Source organism: Hordeum vulgare, chromosome 2H, assembly GCF_904849725.1.
Source record: "Hordeum vulgare subsp. vulgare chromosome 2H, MorexV3_pseudomolecules_assembly, whole genome shotgun sequence".
Taxonomy (NCBI): domain Eukaryota; kingdom Viridiplantae; phylum Streptophyta; class Magnoliopsida; order Poales; family Poaceae; genus Hordeum; species Hordeum vulgare.
In genome coordinates, this window is record NC_058519.1 from 51,982,479 (window position 1) to 52,002,639 (window position 20,161).

The 20,161-nt window shown below is 41.6% G+C and overlaps 3 non-coding genes across 3 annotated transcripts; all 3 read right to left on the reverse strand.

The window, feature by feature from the left end:
• Nucleotides 1–12,671: 12,671 nt before the first annotated feature.
• On the reverse strand, nt 12,672–12,743 carry TRNAP-UGG. Its single transcript has one exon. It is a non-coding gene; the product is annotated as a tRNA-Pro (tRNA).
• Nucleotides 12,744–14,755: 2,012 nt separating this feature from the next.
• TRNAP-UGG lies at nt 14,756–14,827 on the reverse strand. The gene has a single exon. It is a non-coding gene; the product is annotated as a tRNA-Pro (tRNA).
• Nucleotides 14,828–17,257: 2,430 nt separating this feature from the next.
• On the reverse strand, nt 17,258–17,329 carry TRNAP-UGG. Its single transcript has one exon. It is a non-coding gene; the product is annotated as a tRNA-Pro (tRNA).
• Nucleotides 17,330–20,161: the final 2,832 nt, after the last annotated feature.

Here is a 20,161-nt window from a genome sequence, read left to right on the forward strand (position 1 = left end):
TCAAGAAAAGACTAAGGAGGGCAGCAAAACGCATATCACCGCCCACAAAAACTTTTGTGTTCTACTCGAGAAGACATCTACGCATGAACCTAGCTCATGATGCCACTGTTGGGGAACGTCGCATGGGAAACAAAAAATTTCCTACGCGCACGAAGACCTATCATGGTGATGTCCATCTACGAGAGGGGATGTGTGATCTACGTACCCTTGTAGACCGTACAGCAGAAGCGTTAGTGAACACGGTTGATGTAGTGGAACGTCCTCACGTCCCTCGATCCGCCCCATGAACCGTCCCGCGATCAGTCCCACGATCTAGTGCCGAACGGACGGCACCTCCGCGTTCAGCACACGTACAGCTCGACGATGATCTCGGCCTTCTTGATCCAGCAAGAGAGACGGAGAGGTAGAAGAGTTCTCCGGCAGCGTGACGGCGCTCCGGAGGTTGGTGATGATCTCGTCTCAGCAGGGCTCCGCCCGAGCTCCGCAGAAACACGATCTAGAGGTAAAACCGTGGAGATATGTGGTCGGGCTGCCGTGGCAAAGTTGTCTCAAATCAGCCCTAAAACCCCACTATATATAGGAGATAGAGGGGGAAACCTTGCCTTGGGGTCCAAGAACCCCCAAGGGGTCGGCCGAGCCAAGGGGGGAAGGATTCCCCTCCCAAACCGAGTCCTACTTGGTTTGGAAGGTGGAGTCCTTCTTCCCTTTCCCACCTCCTCCTTTTTTTTCCTTTTCTCTTTGATTTTCTTCCCAATGCCCATAGGCCCCTTTTGGGCTGTCCCACCAGCCCACTAAGGGCTGGTGCGGCACCCCAATACCTATGGGCTTCCCCGGGGTGGGTAGCCCCCCCGGTGAACTCCCGGAACCCATTCGTCATTCCCGGTACATTCCCGGTAACTCCGAAAACCTTCCGGTAATCAAATGAGGTCATCCTATATATCAATCTTCGTTTCCGGACCATTCCGGAAACCCTCGTGACGTCCGTGATCTCATCCGGGACTCCGGACAACATTCGGTAACCAACCATATAACTAAAATACGCATAAAACAACGTCGAACCTTAAGTGTGCAAACCTAGCGGGTTCGAGAACTATGTAGACATGACCCAAGAGACTCCTCGGTCAATATCCAATAGCGGGACCTGGATGCCCATATTGGATCCTACATATTCTACGAAGATCTTATCGTTTGAACCTCAGTGCCAAGGATTCATATAATCCCGTATGTCATTCCCTTTGTCCTTCGGTACGTTACTTGCCCGAGATTCGATCGTCAGTATCCGTATACCTATTTCAATCTCGTTTACCGGCAAGTCTCTTTACTCGTTCCGTAATACAAGATCCCGCAACTTAAACTAAGTCACATTGCTTGCAAGGCTTGTGTGTGATGTTGTATTACCGAGTGGGCCCCGAGATACCTCTCCGTCACACGGAGTGACAAACCCCAGTCTCGATCCATACTAACTTAACGAACACCTTCGGAGATACCTGTAGAGCATCTTTATAGTCACCCAGCTACGTTGCGACGTTTGATACACACAAAGTATTCCTCCGGTGTTAGTAAGTTATATGATCTCATGGTCATAGGAATCAATACTTGACACGCAGAAAACAGTAGCAATAAAATGACACGATCAACATGCTACGTCTATTAGTTTGGGTCTAGTCCATCACGTGATTCTCCTAATGACGTGATCCAGTTATCAAGCAACAACACCTTGTTCATAATCAGAAGACACTGACTATCGTTGATCAACTGGCTAGCCAACTAGAGGCTTGCTAGGGACGGTGTTTTGTCTATGTATCCACACATGTAAATGAGTCTTCATTCAATACAATTATAGCATGGATAATAAACGATTATCTTGATACAGGTATTATAATAATAACTATATTTATTATTGCCTCTAGGGCATAATTCCAACAAAAATGGCAATTCTTATGTCTAGAAATGTTGGTTGAATTTGTTGCTTAAAGAAAATGTTTTCTTTTCCATTGCTTGAGCCAGAGGATGAAAATTAACTATTGTTCAAAATAAGTTGTCATGACACATTTAAGCTGAATAAGTTATGTCATTGAAGTGTTCCATAGCAAATGGTACATGTTTTGGGACTTGCATACAAATTATAAGAACCGCGGACAATGCATCTTGCGGGCACAGGCTTAGGGTACACCTCATGCCTAAAACAAAATCACACAGCTATTAGAATTTTTGTAAACTTTATCACTGTATATATTCAACATGCCCTAGTGCAATGATGTCCGAAGAAAACTATTTTTACCCACTTTCAGTGATGCAGTTTTAAACCGTCACCTTGCGTGTGTGTACAATAGGGCGGGGTCCATCGCACATGCTACCCAAATCGTTTTTGATTGGGGGGTTGCATCCCACACAATTCACTAAAAAAACTATGTGCAATTTTGATGAGCATCACACACGGTTCTTTAACAAAAATTGTATGTAATGCATGAGTCATTGCAAAGATTAAAAAAACATCATTTGGTGGTGTAAATGCCATCACACACAATTGGATCCAGAAAATTGTGTGCAATGTGAGGGGGTCAAAAATAAACACATCAAAAAGGAACAATTGAGGAATGTTTCCAAAAATAAAAAGGAGGCATTCCGAGAATGGAACTCGGGACCTCTCACATCCAAAGCGAGAATCATACCACTAGACCAAATGCCCTATTGTGGATACATATTTCTACCAGTATCATATGAACCATAATTCTTCCAATCTATGATAATGCATGATGTAAAAAATAAAGGAATAGTTCCTTGGACACATCCCAACCTACCCCATATTACAACAAAATGGCACAAACATGAGAACAAAGCTAACACATGGCAACAAAAAGTGAACCACATATATCCACAAAGGATCATCAAAGGGGGCCATGTGATTCCGCTTTATGCCTAGTTTGGATTGACTGTTGATTTTTTTATGCCAGTATCTCACTAGTAGGAGAAAGGCTACTAGTAGTGCTGGTTTTACCCTTACCAGTAGCGATGGGGCCAGCGCTACTGCTAACGCGCTACAGCTAACCTGTTAGTAGTGGCGATGGATAAAAAGTGCTACTGGTATCTAGGTTAGCTGTAGCGCTGGAATAAATAAAGTGCTACTGCTAAGCCATCACTATTGCTAATATTCTAGCACTATTGCTAATATTCCTTCTTTCAATATTTAATTCCCGTCGTATTTATGCCCCCTCTACGTATTTGTGCATGCTCCAAACAATAGTTTCATCGTATCATAATAAACATGCATTATTCTCATCATATCATACACATAAAGTATCATGTCATATAACTCATCATCATCTTACGTACTCATCTAACAACTCATCATCATATTAATCATATACCAAGTTAAAATCTCATAAAAAATAAAAACATCATAGTAGTCATCATATGCATGCATCCTATTCGATCATGCTAAGTTAATATAAACCAGAAAAACTTGTCTCTCATAAGACCTAGTCCTCACTCCTAGGTATAGTGCCATATAACATAATAACACCTATGTCTCCGTGATGAAGCACAAAGATCCAACGGTCTCCAACTTGTGGCTTGAGATCCTTCTTTATTTCTCTCCATGCTTCAATTTCGAGCCTTTTTGATTTGCGATTACTCGAGTATGGAGCATCGAACTCAGTCCTCAGCGGGCTTTTAATTTTCATATGACCTTCTTGGTGCATCAACAGAGGCACTACATCATTTGGTAGTTGTTGTTGAAGAACATAATAATAAGCTAGTTAGCAATGTAATCAACACCATTTATGCAATAATAGAGCGTACTTAATTAGCGAACTCTTACCAAGATATTTCGGTGAATGTCATCCGCCCTCAACCTATGCACTAGTGGCATGTAAAATGTATAATTTTGGCCAATTCCCAAATTATACGGAAAGTTATCGCTACAAATGAGGACACCAACAAGAAAGTAGAGAAGAACATCCTTCTCCTCCCAAGTTAGATGTGATCCATACGTGTAGTGTGTCGTGTCAACTAATTTCCATAATTCTCTCAAAGAAATGAAATAAGTTGTAAATTATAATTTAACAAATTTAGTATATGGATGAACACAAACTATTTCTAAATATAGAATGCAAATTACTTGAAAAATATGGTTGAGGAACTCACATGGAGGTAAAACAGGAAGCATATCGACAACCACCCAAATGTTGATGTTGCTTGGCATATTATCTTCAGGACGAAGATCGAAGGTTATTTCCATATCCTCCTAAAATCCATATGCCTTGCAAAGATCTTCCCAATTTTGGTACCCTATTTCTGTGTTAAAAATTGAATTAGTTACTTTGATCAGAAATGTGTGACCATGTATAGTCCTCAGGTTATTTCTCCTTGTCTCAATACTCTCGTGGTCTTCAAAACCGAGCCTCTCCAACACATATCTTCTTGCATGGCAAGGGAGGAACTAGTCGAATTGTATAAAACATAAATTACATGTTTTAGAAAAGAAACAGAAGTCATGCATGCTTAACTACCAAAAAACAGTTGTCATCGTTGCGTACGATAGAATCTTTTAAGGTCTCATTAAGCTTCATGCTGAAGAACCTGTCGTCTCGCACGTGAGGCTTGTGGCTAATACCCCGATAGTCGCCGCAATATTCACAATCCCAATATTCATCGTCAGACATTTCCTGTTTTAATGTGGTAATTTAACGTATAATTCATGGAACATATTTGTAAATGCGTAAACAACAACCATGACTATATCGAAAGAATTAAACATGTATATATAAACAGAAGCATGAATAATAAAAAGGGACCTATATTTGGTCGAAATGTTGATTCATTCCCCTTTCTGACAATTCCCGGGCACTCCATATGTCCTAGTTTCTAGCACTAGTCATGCCGAAATTGACGGAAATTTTCGGCATGACCTTTGCTAAAAAGAGGACATATGGAGCGCTTGAAATTTTCCAGAACGGAAATGAATCAACATTCCGGCAAAACATAGGCCACTCAGACATTCCGACAAAACTTACCACAAACTTAGCACAAATAGAGCACATTGGATTACCTAATAACAATAGTAATTAAATGAGAAAAAAATAAAAAAAATAAAAATTCCCCCTCCTCTTCCTCTCCTCCTCTTCTTCTTCTCCTCCTCTTATTCTCCTCCTCCTCTTCTTCCTCTCCTCCTCCTCTTCTTTTCTTCTCCTCCTCTTCTTTTCTTCTCCTCCTCTTCTTCTTTTCTTCTCCTCCTCCTCTTCTTCCTCTCGTCCTCTTCCTCTAATAATTCTAAAATAGAATTAACCTACCTAAATCTAAATATTACTAACCCTAATAATTCTAACAAAAAAAACAAAATTAAAAAACATTATTCCCCCTCCTTCATCCTCCTCTTCTTCCTTTTCTTCCTCTTCTCCTTCTTCTTCTTCGTTTCTTCCTCTCCTTCCTCTCCTCCTCTTCTTCCTTTCCTTCCTCTTCTCCTCCTCCTATTTTTCCTCTCCTCCTCTTCTTCCTCTCGTCATCTTCTATAGCAGTAGTGTAGGAAGATGGGCAGGGTTACCTGGAGCGGGAGAGAGGTGCGTCAGCCTTCGGTGGCGGCGGCGACTGCAGGAGGGGTCAACGGCGGCGACTCCAGGAGGGAGTTGGAGGCAGGAGTGGGAGGGAGTGGAGGGAGAGGAAAATATTTGGGCTGTTTAGTAAACGTAGCAGTAGCGCTGGATTTGTCCCAGCGCTACTGCTAAGTTAGCAGTAGTGTTGGTTCTGATACAACGCTAGTGATAAATGCCTTAGGGCAGTTAGCAGTAGCGCTGGATCAGAACCAGCGCTAGTGCTAACTTAGCAATAGCACTTGGGCAAATCCAGTGTTAGTGCTAACATTATTTTCTATATTATTTTCCTTATTATTATTTTTTCTATTTATTATTTTTCTTTTCCTTTTATTATTTATTATTTTTATGATTTTCCTTTCCTTTTTGTTCACTTTTGTTTTTCTTTTGTATTGCTTTGTCCTTTTTGTCTTTATACCACAGCCTCGCACGCAGTCGACGATGAGAACTTCTCCCTCCCGGCCACACTACACGAATATTACTGCAACCATGTGTTTTTTCATACACAAATACATACATATATATAGATGATTGTTTCTCAGCTGCGTCGAACACGTTTCACATTGAGCTTCTTTCCTTTCTTGTTCGTTGTGTTTATTCCTCTTTTCCGGCACCATGGAGTATGATCTTTCTTAGGTAATGTAGTCTTGATTCTTCTTTTCACGTATGCTTCATCGTCATCACCAGCTTCCCTCATCGGGTTGCCATATTAGTCGTAGTCTTCCTCATTGGCGACTCCATCCATTCCAACGATGTTCCTTTTGCCTCTCCTCATGACAACACGGCTGGGATTGGTCGGGTTGGTTATGAAGAAGCATTGTGTCACGTGCTAAGTGTGTATCCATGGTTGAGTTTTGGCGATGATGTTAACGTTCACAGTAGTGCTGTTTGCTTCGGGTATAGACATGGTAGTGAAATACTTGTTTTTTCTTACGAGGCCTTAGCCCACCTGACACGGAACATCGTCGCATCGTGCTTTCCAGCATAGTTAAGCTCCCAGATCTCTTCGACCCTTCCGTAGAATGTTTCAGTTGTGCCATTGGAGTCGGTCACGCAATCAATCGTCACCCCTGAGTTCTGGTAATCACTGTCCGTGTCTTTGGCCTCCGTGTAGAACATGTACCCATTGATACCGTATGCCTCATAGGACATGAGCTTGGGCGTGGGGCCCTATGCTAAGACGTGTATGAGAAACCCGTCTGCACTGCCCTCTTCGGGGGGATTAGCACGAACCTACTCTTTGAACCAACGGAATAAAGTGGCGTTGTGATCTATAGTAACTTCCTCGTCCTTCTTGCGCATCCCCTGATCACGGTACTTCTTTGCGATGATTTCTTTGTGCAATGTCACATAATCATTTACCACATCTATGTGTTATAGCACTACTAAGTTAGCCATGTCAAAGTCGTCCCATCGATCCGAGTAGTCCACGTGCAATTCCCTTGGGCCGTTGTTGTGACCTTCTCCTCCGAGCCTCCCATGGTGCTTGTTGACGGGCAAACCAACAACAGGGTCTTGGTTTCCCATATAATTCTTGCAAAAGGAGATGCACTCTTAGGTCAGATACCCCTGGACAATGCTGCCCTCGGGACGGTACATGTTACGAACGAATCCTTTGATGACCCCATTCATCCTGTCAAACGGAATCATGTTGTTAACGAATGTCGGCCCGAGGTCGATGATGTCGTCCACGATGTGGACACACATATGCACCATGACGTCAAAGAACGCGGGCAGGAAGTACATCTCAAGCTCACATAATATGATAACGATCTCTTCCTATAGCCTTCGGAGTTGCTTCACACTGATGGACTTTCAAGATATAACGTCGAAGAATTTACAGAGACCAATAAGCGTCTCACACATGTGATTGTCCATTATCCCTCTAATGGAAACTCGGAGTATCTGCATCATCATCATGTGACAGTCATGAGACTTCATCCCGTTGAACCTTTTGTTCTTGGTGTATAGAAATCTTCCTATCTTCCCACAGTAACCGGAACTGACTTTGACTCCCGTAAGGCACTTGATGAAATGATGGATCTCCTTCGGACTTAAGGTGAAGGAAGAAAGGGGGCAACATTTCTCCTCCTTCTTGTTGACTATTCTTCCCCTTGGCCCCACCGCCGTCTCCGTCTCTATCTCCATCTCCTCCACCGACTTTTTTTGGGGCATGTGTAGATCCAACCTGATCTCCAAATCCTCCAAGTCTTTCCTTGCCTTCGGCCCATTCTTGGTCTTCTCTCGCATGTTCATCACTGTGCCAAGCAAGCTCTTGAGGACATTCTTCGTGATATGCATTTGATCAAGGAAATGAGGCGTGTCGTGATTGGGCCAGTAGTCCAAGTCCCAAAAAACAAACCTCGTTTTCCATACCTTCAGCAGCGGCTCCGGCGCCTTTTCCATCATTCCCGGCGCGGGGCACTATTGCTAGTTATTGAACAGCTCGTTGATTTTGGTGCCGCTCCTCTTACGTGAAAATCGTCAATGCTCAGCAAAACCATTGAATAGATCTGCATGTTTTCTCTACGGATTATCCTTTTCAAGCCATCTACGATGCCCCATGTACACGATTTTCCTAGACCCGCCATCTTTCGTTGATGTAAGCTGCTGAGACGTTGTATCATCCATGCACTTGGTGCATCCCCTGTATCCGTGGCACACCTGGCCTGAGGTGTACCCGTAACCGAGATAGTCGTGCACAGTCGTCATCAGCGCAGCTCTCATATAGAAATAATTTCTTGTGGTGGCGTCCCATGTCTTCACCGGCGATTTCCATAACGTGTCTAGCTCCTCTTTCACAAGCCCCATATATAGGTTAATATTATTTCCCGGTTGTTTTGGCCCTTGAAGCAGCATGCTCATGTGTATGTACTTTGTCTTCATGACTTCCATGGGGGAGGTTGTACATCCATACAAAGACGAGCCATGTGTTGTGGTTGGTGCTCTAGTTTCCAAACAAATTTGTGCCATCGGTACACGCACCAAGCACGATGTTCCTTGCATCTTCTCCGAAAAAACGATATTGGGCGTTGAATGCTCTCCACTTGCTAGCATCTGCGAGGTGTCTCAGCTTCGGATCATCTCCATCATCCGGCTTCTTCCTCTCCGCGTGTGAGCGCATGATCTTTGCTTCCTTAGGATCTACGAAATACTGCTGCACACGGGGAGTGATCGGAAAGTACCATACAACTTTCCGAGGAGCTTTCTTTCCTGCCTTCTTGTGTGGAGAAGCATTGAATTCTGGACACCTGGTTTTTTCCGCGTGCTCCCCTCGATAAATGATGCAATCGTTGATGCTTGCATGTTATCTCTGTGCGGCAGATCAAGAGGGAAAATGATTTTCTTGGCCTCATCGACACTAGTAGTACACAGGTTCCCCGCGGGAAGAACATTATTATGTAGATACTTCAAATGCTCATCGAGGCTTTTGTTTGTCCATTTGTTTTTGGCCTTCGTGTTTGGAAATTTGAGCATGAAATTCAAGTGGGTAACCTCGGGAACGCAACCGTCATATAATGGAGTCTTCGAGTCTACTTCAAGTTGCGTCAGCTTGGCCTCCTCTCTAGAAGCAACTCTGTCGCTACTCGTACTCTTGCGAAGGAGGTCTCGAACATGAGGGTCGTGCACAACTGAACTTAGTAGCGTCGAAGCCTGCGGTGTGTCCATCGCCTCTTCTCCGCCATGTCTTGACTCTGCTTCTTTGCCATGTACTGAATCTTCTCCGACACCATGTCCCGACTCTTCCCCGCCGCCATGTTCGGACTCTTCCCCACCGTCGTGTTTAGACTCTACACCGTCGCCGTGTCTGGCGCCATCGTCTTCGTGTCGATTGGTCATCTCTTCGTTTAGTCCCATGTTGTTATTCCCTTCCATGTGGACGTTCTCATCAGCATCTTCACTTATCCACTGAGTATAGCCATCCATGAAACCATTTATCAGCAAGTGGGCCTTCAAATGGCCACCATCAAAAGGGTTCAAAACTACTCCTTCTTTGCATTTTGTACACAGACATGTAATCCTAGTCCGTTTATTTGCATACATGTCCATCACCGTGGATTGCATGTATCACTCCACCTTCGTTCCACTCACCTTGATGATTGCAAGGTATAACAAGCAAAAGGGTCATAAACAAAATGCATGCATATAAAAATTTGGCATCACCTTGCCTAAAAATAGGACATATCTAGTTTGCTCGAAATTCATCGAAACATAAATAAATCAACATTTTGGCAAAACATAAGCAACTCATGGGTCATGCCACTCACACATATCCCTTCATATCGCAAACACACATATTCCCATAACTTAAATGCACAACTTTTTACTCACCTATATATATATATCCCGAGAGAGATTGTGCACGGCTAAATAAATAGTTAGATCTAGTTATTGTGAGGAGAGATGACTCTAGCTAACTAGGGGAGAGGGAGAGAGATGACCTAGCAAGCTAGATCTATATGTATGGAAGGAGGGAGAACCAAATAAGTGTGGAAGGTAGCTAGAGTGAGAAGGCCATATTTATGGAGGAGAATTAATTAGGGTGGAGGGGGCATTAATGGGGAGAGAAGATAGGTAGAAGTAAGAGAGAAGAAGGGCAACAATGGTGGAGAAGTAACTTAGAGAGAGGAGATGAGAAAGGAAGGGAGAGGGCAAAGGCGGGGGGAGGGGGAGAGGGGGTGTGCGTGGGTGAAAAGCTGCCCACATCCACGTGTAGCAGTAGCGCTTTTTGTCAAGACAGTGCTTTGTCTAAGTCGGTGCTGAAGGGGAACGTCGCATGGGAAACAAAAATTTTCCTACGCGCACGAAGACCTATCATGGTGATGTCCATCTATGAGAGGGGATGAGTGATCTACGTACCCTTGTAGATCGTACAGCAGAAGCGTTATTGAACGCGGTTGATGTAGTGGAACGTCCTCACGTCCCTCGATCCGCCCCGCGAACAATCTCGCGATCAGTCCCACGATCTAGTACCGAACGGACGACACCTCCGCGTTCAGCACACGTACAGCTCGACGATGATCTCGGCCTTCTTGATCCAGCAAGAGAGACGGAGAGGTAGAAGAGTTCTCCGGCAGCGTGACAGAGCTCCGGAGGTTGGTGATGACCTTGTCTCGGCAGGGCTCCGCCCGAGCTCCGCAGAAACGCGATCTAGAGGAAAAACCGTGGAGGTATGTGGTCGGGCTGCCGTGGAAAAGTCGTGTCAAATCAGCCCCAATACCTCCGTATATATAGGTGGGAGGGAGGGGACCTTGCCCCCAAGGGGGTCGTCTGTGTCCAAGGGGGGAAGGCTCCCCCCCCCAAACCGAGTTGGACTTGGTTTGGTGGGTGGGAGTCCTTCCCTTCCTTCCCACCTCCCTTTTTTTTCTTTCTCTTTGATTTTTCTTTGTATGGCGCATAGGGCCCTTTTGGGCTGTCCCACCAGCCCACTAAGGGCTGGTGCGCCACCCTTATGGCCTATGGGCTTCCTCGGGGTGGGTTGCCCCCTCCGGTGAACTCCCGGAACCCATTCGCCATTCCCGGAACATTCCCGGTAACTCCGAAAACCTTCCGGTAATCAAATGAGGTCATCCTATATATCAATCTTCGTTTCCGGACTATTCCGGAAACCCTCGTGACGTCCGTGGTCTCACCCGGGACTCCGAACAACATTCGGTAACCAACCATCTAACTCAAATATGCATAAAACAACATCGAACCTTAAGTGTGCAGACCCTGCGGGTTCGAGAACTATGTAGACATGACCCGAGAGACTCCTCGGATAATATCCAATAGCGGGACCTGGATGCCCATATTGGATCCTACATATTCTACGAAGATCTTATCGTTTGAACCTCAGGGCCAAGGATTCATATAATCCCGTATGTCATTCCCTTTGTCCTTCGGTATGTTACTTGCCCGAGATTCGATCGTCAGTATCCGCATACCTATTTCAATCTCGTTTACCGGCAAGTCTCTTTACTCGTTCCGTAATACAAGATCCCGCAACTTACACTAAGTCACTTTGCTTGCAAGGCTTGTGTGTGATGTTGTATTACCGAGTGGGCCCCGAGATACCTCTCCGTCACACGGAGTGACAAATCCCAGTCTTGATCCATACTAACTCAACTAACACCTTCGGAGATACCTGTAGAGCATCTTTATAGTCACCCAGTTACGTTGCGATGTTTGATACACACAAAGTATTCCTCCGGTGTCAGTGAGTTATATGATCTCATGGTCATAGGAATAAATACTTGACGCGCAGAAAACAGTAGCAATAAAATGACACGATCAACATGCTACGTCTATTAGTTTGGGTCTAGTCCATCACGTGATTCTCCTAATGACGTGATCCAGTTATCAAGCAACAACACCTTGTTCATAATCAGAAGACACTGACTATCTTTGATCAACTGGCTAGCCAACTAGAGGCTTGCTAGGGACGGTGTTTTGTCTATGTATCCACACATGTAAATGAGTCTTCATTCAATACAATTATAGGATGGATAATAAACGATTATCTTGATACAGGAATTATAATAATAACTATATTTATTATTGCCTCTAGGGCATAATTCCAACAGTGCAATTTTCGGGACTTGCATACAAATGATAAGAACCGCGAAGAATGTATCTTGCGGGAAAATGATTATGGTACACCTCATGCCAAAAAATCACAAAGATATTAGAATTTTTGAAAACTTCATCATTTTATAGATGCAACTTGCACTAGTGCAGTGACGTCCGAAGAACATTGTTTTTACCCCCTTTGAGTGATGTAGTTTCAAACTGTCACCTTACCTGTGTGTACAATAGGGCGGGGGTCCATCACACACGCTACCAAAATGGTTTGTGCTTGAGGGGTGCATCCCACACAATTCAATAAAAAAACTATGTGCAATTTGGATGAGCATCACACACGGTTCTTTAACAAAAATTGTATGTAATGCATGAGTCATTGCACACATTAAAAACAAAACAAAATCGTGTGTGATTTAAATACCATCACACATAATTGGATCCATAAAGTTGTGTGCAATGTGACAAAAAAATAAACACATCAAAAATAAATAATTATGGAATGTCTCCAAAAATAAAAAGGGGCCATTCCGAGAATTGAACTCGGGACCTCTCACACCCAAAGCGAGAATCATACCACTAGACCAAATGACCTATTGTGGATACATATTTCTACAAGTATCTTATGAGGTTCCTTGGCCACATCCCAAGCTACCCCACATTACAACAAAATAGCACAAACATGGCAACAAAAAGTAAACCACATATATCCAGAAGGGATCATTAAAGGGGGCCATGTGATTCTGCTTTTTGCCCGGTTTGGATTGGGTGTTGATTTTGGTTTGATGCCATTATCTAGTCAAATATTTTGCATAGTTCTGTTGTGTGGTGAGCTCGGTTCAAAGGAAAAAAAGACAATTCTTATGTCTAGAAATGTTGGTTTAGTTTGTTGCTTAAAGAAAATGTTTTCTTTTAAATTTCTTGAGCCAGAGGATGAAAATTAATTATTGTTCAAAATAAGTTGTCATGACACATTTAAGCTCAATAAATTATTTTATTTAAGTGTTCCACACAAAATGGTAAATGTTTTGGGACTTGCATACAAATGATAAGAACCGTGGAGAATGTATCTTGCGGGCACATGCCTAGGGTACACCTCAAGCCTAAAAAGAAATCACAAAGCTATTATAATTTTTGTAAACCTTATAATTGTATATATTCAACATGCACTAGTGCAATGACGTCCGAAGAAAATTATTTTTACCCCCTTTCAGTGACGCAGTTTCAAACCGTCACCTTGCTGGTGTGTACAATAGGGCGGGGTCCATCGCACATGCTACCAAAATTGTTTGTGATTGGGGGGTGCATCCCACACAATTCAATAAAAATACTATGTGCAATTTGGATGGGCATCACACACGGTTCTTTAACCAAAATTGTATGTAATGCATGAGTCATTGCAAAGATTAAAAAAATTGTTTGGTGATGTAAATGCCATCACACACAATTAGATCCAGAAAATTGTGTGCAATGTGAGGGGGTCAAAAATAAACACATCAAAAAGAAATAATTGAGGAATGTTTCCAAAAAAAGGAGGCATTTCGAGAGTTGAACTCGAGACCTCTCACACCCAAAGCGAGAATCATACCACTATACATATTTCTACAAGTATCTTATGAACCATAATTCTTCCAATATATGATAATGCATGATGTAAAAAATAAAGTAATTGTCCCTTGGCCACATCCCAACCTACCCCACATCAAAACAAAATAAAACAAACATGACAACCAAGCTAACACATGGCAACAAAAAGTAAACCATATATATCCACAAAGGATCATCAAAGTGGGCCATGTGATTCCGCTTTATGCCCAGTTTGGATTGAGTGTTGATTTTTGTTTGATGCGAGTATCTAGTCAAAATCTTTTGCATAGTTCTCTTGTCTAATGAGCGCGGTTCAAAGGAAAAAAATGACAGTTCTTATGTCTAGAAATGTTGGTTTAGTTTGTTGCTTAAAGAAAATGTTTTGTTTTGCATTGCTTGAGCTAGAAGATGAACAATAACTATTGTTCAAAATAAGTTGTCATGACACATTTAAGCTCAATAAATTATGTCATTGAAGTGTTCCACATCAAATGGTAAATGTTTTGGGACTTGCATACAAATGATAAGAACCGCGGAGAATGTATCTTGCGAGCAAATGCCTAGGGTACACCTCATGCCCAAAAAGAAATCACAAAGCTATTAGAATTTTTGAAAACATTATCATTTTATAGATGCAACATGCACTAGTGCAGTGACGTGTGAAGAACACTATTTTTACCCCCTTTTAGTGATGCAGTTTCAAACCGTCACCTTGCCTATGTGTACAATAGGGCGGGGGTCCATCGCACACGCTATCCAAAATTGTTTGTGCTTGAGGGGTGCATCCCCCAAAATTCAATAAAAAAACTATGTGCAATTTGGATGAGCATCACACACGGTTCTTTAACAGAAATTGTATGTAATGCATGAGTCATTGCACAGATTAAAAAGAAAACAAAATTGTGTGTGATGTAAATGCCATCACACACAATTGGATCCAGAAAATTGTGTGCAATGTGAGGGAAAAAAATAAACACATAAAAAATAAATAATTGAGGAATGTTTCCAAAAATAAAAAGGGGGCATTCCGAGAATTGAACTCGGGACCTCTCACACCCAAAGCGAGAATCATACCACTAGACCAAATGCCCTATTGTGGATACATATTTCTACAAGTATCTTATGAACCATAATTCTTGCAATCTATGAGAATACATAAAGTAATTGTCCCTTGGCCATATCCCAACCTACCCCACATTACAACAAAATAGTACAAACATGGCAACAAAGCAAACACATTGCAACAAAAAGTAAACCACATATATCCAGAAAGGATCATCAAAGGGGGACATGTGATTCCGCATTATGCCTAGTTTGGATTGAGTGTTGATTTTTGTTTGATGCCAGTATCTACTCAAAATATTTTTCATACTTCTCTTGTCTAATGAGCTCGGTTCAAAGGAAAAAATGATAGTTTTTATGTCTAGAATGTTAGTTTAGTTTGTTGCTTAAAGAAAATGTTTTCTTTTTCATTGCTTGAGCGAGAGGATGAACAATAACTATTCTTCAAAATAAGTTTTCATGACACGTTTAAGCTCAATAAATTATGTCATTGAAGTGTTCCACAGAAAATGGTAAATGTTTTGGGACTTGCATACAAATGATAAGAACCACGGAGAATGTATCTTGCGGGGACATGCTTAGAGTACACCTCATGCCTAAAAAGAAATCATAAGGCTATTAGAATTTTTGATAACTTTATCATTGTATAGATGCAACATGCATTAGTGCAATAACGTCCGAAGAAAACCGTTTTTACCCCCTTTCAGTGATGCAATTTCGAACCGTCACCTTGCGTGTGTGTACAATAGGGCGGGGTCCATCGCACAACCTACCAAAATTGTTTGTGATTGGGTGGTGCATCCCACACAGTTCAATAAAAAATATGTGCAATTTGGATGAGCATCAGACACGGTTTTGTAACAAAAATTGTATGTAATGCATGAGTCTTTGCACAGATTAAAAACAAATCAAATCGTGTGTGATGTAAATGCCATCACACGCAATTGTATCTATAAAATTGTGTGCAATGTGAGGGGAGCCAAAAATAAACACATCAAAAATAATAATTGAGGAATGTTTCCAAAAATAAAAAAGGGGGCATTCTTAGAATTGAACTCGCGGCCTTTTACACCCAAATCGAGAATCATACCACGAGACCAAATGCCCTATTGTGGATACATATTTCTACACGTATCTTATGAACCATAGTTCTTGCAATCTATGATAATGCATAATGTAAAAAATAAAGGAATTGTTCCTTGTCCACATCCCAACCTACTTATCACATCCCTGGTTTTATTTTAGTTGGTGCCTAGCTAGAGTGTGCATCATATCTTCTTTTTGCATTAAAGTGAAATGGGGATTAAGAAAAACCCTAGGACCTCACTCTAATAAAATAAATTCAACTAAGTGTGAGTTTCAATGAACCCAAAATGGCTTTAAAAATGTTCATCTTTTCTGATAAATGTTGGTAACAACATTTTAGGGATGACCTTTATTTTTCAAACACTTTTGATAACTTAATTAATCCACAAAAGTCACTGAATTGGTCAAAATAAATAACCTATAAATAATAGATCACTCAAAAATGCTGAAGTATTTTATGGAGTTTGGAAACATTCCAAATATAGCCCCTAATTATTTCCAGGGTTTTTGGGTTAGGTTTTATGCCCTGTAAACCACATATATCTAGAAAGGATCATCAAAGGGGCCATGTGATTCCGCTTTATGCCCTGTTTGGATTGAGTGTTCATTTTTTTGATGCCAGTATCTAGTCAAATATTTTGCATTGTTCTCTTATCTAATGAGCTCGGTTCAAAGAAAAAAATGACAGTCCTTATGTCTACAAATGTTGGTTAGTTTGTTGCTTCAAGAAAATGTTTTCTTTTGCATTGCTTGAGCCAGAGGATGAACAATAACTATTGTTCAAAATAAGTTGTCATGACACATTTAAGCTCAATAAATTATGTCACTGAAGTGTTCCACAGAAAATGGTAAATGTTTTGGGACTTGCATACAAATGATAAGAACCGCGGAGAATGTATCTTGCGGGCACATGCTTACGGTACAACTCATGCCTAAAGAGAAATCACAAACCTATTAGAATTTTTGAAAACTTTATCATTGTATGGATGAAATATGCACTAGTGTAGTGACGTCCGAAGAAAACTGTTTTTACCCCCTTTCGGTGATGCAGATTCAAACCGTCACCTTGCTTGTGTGTACAATAGGGTGGGGTCCATACCACATGCTACCAAAATAGTTTGTGATTGGGGGGGTGCATCCCACACAATTCCATAAAAAAACTATGTAAAATTAGTACGAGCATCACACACGGTTCTTTAACAAAAATCGTATGTAATGCATGAGTCATTGCACAGATTAAGAACAAAACAAAATCATGTATGATGTAAATTCCATCACACACAACTGGATAAAGAAAATTGTGTGCAATGTGAGGGGGGGGGGAATAAAGACATCAAAAATAAATAATTGACGAATGTTTCCAAAAATAAAAGGGGGCATTCCGAGAATTGAACTCGGGACCTCTCACACCCAAAGCGATAATCATACCACTAGACCAAATGCCCTATTGTGGATACATATTTCTACAAGTATCTTATGAACTATAATTCTTCCAATCTATGATAATTCATGATGTAAAAAATATAGGAATTGTTCCTTGTCCACATCCCAACCTACCCCACATTACAACAAAATAGCACAAACATGGCAACAAAGCTAACACATGGCAACAAAAAGTAAACCACTTATATCCACAAAGGATCGTCAAAGGGGGCCATGTGATTCCGCTTTGTGCAAAGCTTGGATTGAGTGTTGTTTTAGTTTGATGCGAGTATCTAGTCAAAATCTTTGGCATAGTTCCCTTGTCTAATGAGCTCGGTTTAAAGGAAAAATGACAATTCTTATGTCTAGCAATGTTGGTTCATTTTGTTGCTTAAAAATGTTTCTTTTGCATTGCCTGAGCTAGAGGATGAACAATAACTATTGTTCAAAGTAAGTTATCATCACACATTTAAGCTCAATAAATTATGTCATTACAGTGTTCCACAGAAAATGGTAAATGTTTTGGGACGTGCACACAAATGATAAGAACCGTGGAGAATGTATCTTGGGGACACATGCTTAGGGTACACCTCATGCCTAAAAAGAAATCACAAAGCTATTAGAAATTTTGAAAACTTTATCACCGTATAGATGCAAGATGCACTAGTGCTGTGACGTCCGAAGAAAACTGTTTTTACCCCATTTTAGTGATATAGTTTCGAACCGTCACCTTGCCTTTGCGTACAATAGGACGGGGTTACTACTTCTCAAACAACAACGCCAGAAATTGGCACGTTGATAGAGACATGGCTTGCGTTGGTTTTTCCCTTGAAGAGGAAAGGGTGATGCAGCACAGGAGCAGTAAGTATTTCCATCAGTTTGAGAACCAAGGTATCAATCCAGTAGGAGAATCTCGTCAAGTCCAGAGTACCTGCGCAAACACAAAAGAGCTTGCACCCAACGCTATAAAGGGATTTTCAATCCCTTCAAGATTGATTGCAAAGTGAGATCTGAAGGCGGAAAGTGCAATGAAGTAAAAGAGTAAGGCTGAAAATATGGTGTGAAGTAGACCCGGGGGCCATAGTGTTCACTAGAGGCTTCTCTCAAATAAGAAAATATTATGGTGGGTGAACAAATTACTGTCGAGCAATTGATAGAACCGCGCAAAGTCATGATGATATCTAAGGCAATGATCATACATATAGGCATCACGTTCGAGACAAGTAGACCGATACTTTCTGGATCTACTACTATTACTGCACACATGGACCGCTAACCAGCATGCATCTAGTGTATTGAGTTCATGACGAACAGAGTAACACCTTAAGCAAGATGACATGATGTAGAGGGATAAACTCAAACCATTGATGAAAACCCCATGTTTTTACCCTTGATGGAAACAACATGATACGTGCCTCGCTACCCCTTCTGTCACTGGGTGAGGTCACCGCACGGTATGAAACCAAAACCAAGCACTTCTCCCATTGCAAGAATCATAGATCAAGTTGGCCAAACAAAACCCACAACTCGAAGAGAATTACAAGGATATGAAATCATGCATAAGAGAGATCAGAAGAAAATCAAATAAGATTCATAGATAATCTGATCATAAATCCACAATTCACCGGATCTTGACAAACACACCGCAAAGAAGATTACATCTGATAGATCTCAATGAAGATCATGGAGAACCTTGTATTGAAGATCCAAGAGAGAGAAGAAGCCATCTAGCTGCTAGCTATGGACCCGTAGGTCTATGGTGAACTACTCATGCATCATCGGAGAGGTCATGGTGTTGATGAAGAAGCCCTCCGTATCCGAATCTCCCCTCCAGTAGGGCACCAGAACGTGCCCCAGATGGGATCTTGCGGAGACAGAAGCTTGCGGCGGCGAAAAAGTGTTTTCGTCGATCTCCTGATTTTTTCTGGGATTTTAGGGAATATATAGGCGAAAGACCTAGGGAAGAGGAGGCCAAGGGAACCCACAAGCCTGGGAGGCGCGGGCCCCCCTGGCCGCAGCTAGGGGGCTTGTGGGGTCCCTGGTGACCCCATGCCTTTGTTCTCAAGTCTCCCGATCGTCTTCTATTTCAAAAAAAAACATTTCGGAAGTTTTATTCCATTGAAATCCGTTTAAAATCCTCCTCTGAAAAGGGTCAAAAACACGGAAAAAACAGGAACTGGCACTTGCACTGAGTTAATAAGTTAGTCCCAAAAAAGATATAAAAGTCATACAAAACATCCAAAGTTTGACAAGATAATAGCATGGAACTATCAAAACTTATAGATACGTTGGAGACATATCAGGTGTCCATCGCACACGCTACCAAAATTGTTTGTGACTAGGGGGTTCATCCCACACAATTTTAAAAAATATATGTGCAATTTGGATGAGCGTCACACACAGTTCTTTAACAAAAATTGTATGTAATGCATGAGTCATTGCACAGATTAAAAACAAAACAAAATCGTGTGTGATGTAAATGCCATCACACATAATTGGATCCAGAAAGTTGTGTGAATTGTGAGGGGGGAGGAAAAAATAAACACATCAAAAATAAATAAATTAGGAATGTTTCCAAAAATAAAAAGGGGGCATTCCGAGAATTGAAATTGGGACCTCTCACACCCAAAGCGAGAATCATACCACTAGACGAAATGCCCTATTGTGGATACATATTTCTACAAGTATCTTATGAACAATAATTCTTCCAATCCATGATAATGCATGATGTAAAAGATAAAGGAATTCTTCCTAGGCCACATCCCAACCTACCCAACATTACAACAAAATAGCACAAACATGGCAACAAAGCAAACACATGCCAACACAAAGTAAACCACATATATCTAGAAAGG